This window comes from Mauremys mutica, unplaced genomic scaffold, assembly GCF_020497125.1.
Source record: "Mauremys mutica isolate MM-2020 ecotype Southern unplaced genomic scaffold, ASM2049712v1 Super-Scaffold_100422, whole genome shotgun sequence".
NCBI classification, from domain to species: Eukaryota; Metazoa; Chordata; order Testudines; family Geoemydidae; genus Mauremys; species Mauremys mutica.
The window spans coordinates 15,183-16,337 of record NW_025423339.1 but is presented as its reverse complement, the minus strand read 5'-3'; the positions used below and the strand labels follow the sequence as shown (position 1 = coordinate 16,337).

Sequence of the window (1,155 nt, the reverse complement as noted above, 5' to 3'; positions counted from 1 at the left end):
CTGCCTCTTGGCTTCCCAGGGATGGCTACTTGCAGCCCAGGAGAAGAAGGACAGTTCTGGGTGAAAGGAAAACAAGCAAAGCTATGGGAGGAAATTTGGGTGCGGGATGCTGGCTCTGCGCTGGGGGAGGGGGTTGGGGTGCAGGAGGGGTGGCGCTTACCCCGGGCAGTGCAGCTCCCAAAGTGACCAGTACACACAACCCTGCGGCAGCAGCTCCTAGGTGGGCCATGCCAGGGGGTCTCTGTGCGCCGCTGCCTGCATGCGCCGCTCCCAGAGCTCCCATTGGCTGTAGTTCCTGGCCAATGGGAGCTGTGGAGTTGGTACTCGTGGCAGGGGCAGTGAATGGAGACACTCCCCCCGCCCCAGGGGATGCTGGGACGTGCCAACCACTTCTGGGAACGGCACGGAGGGACGGAGGCAGAGTGGGCAGGGAGCCACCTTAGTGCTGCTGGCACATCTCTGCACACCCATTGGGGAGGGGAGCAGAGGGTCTCCATGTGCTGCCTGAGGTAGGGGCAGTGCACAGAGCTGCCTCCCCTCCTGGGTCTATTACAGGAGTGGGTGGGTGGGTGGGGTGTTTTGGCCTGCAAGGTGCAACGGGTCAGACTAGATGATCACATTGTTCCCTTCTGACCTTAAAGGCTCTGAGTCTAAAATGGAGAGGGAAGTAAAGAATTTTTTTTATTTTTTTTTTTAAATAAACCAAACATTGTAATACCAGAATAACTCCAACAGCTCATTGTATAGTCCCACCCCTTTCTTCCTCCACTGTGTGTTCAATGACCTGCAGGACATTGATTCTCTCGTTTCATTGATAAACTGATACAATGTGACTGAAATAAAACCAATTCCCAGGGGAGAAAATAGCACATTCCTGCATTGGCTGGGAATTGAACCCAGGTCAACTGCATGGAAGGCAGCAATGCTCACCACTATACCACCAATGCCTCTGACAAAAAGGCCACTTATGCTTGTCCAATGAGGCTAGAGTAGCATTGAGGAGATTTTCTGCCTGTTAAAATGTACTGGATTCTCATCACTAAAAAAAACACCTCCATCTTCACTTGGGTTTGAACAATCAGCCTTTCAATTAGCCACCAAAGTTGTTAACCACAGGGTATGTCTACACTATGGGATTATTCCGATTTTACAGAA

General features: G+C 51.9%; 1 non-coding gene across 1 annotated transcript; it reads right to left on the bottom strand.

The window, feature by feature from the left end:
* Positions 1–875: 875 nt before the first annotated feature.
* On the bottom strand, positions 876–947 carry TRNAG-UCC. The gene has a single exon. It is a non-coding gene; the product is annotated as a tRNA-Gly (tRNA).
* Positions 948–1,155: the final 208 nt, after the last annotated feature.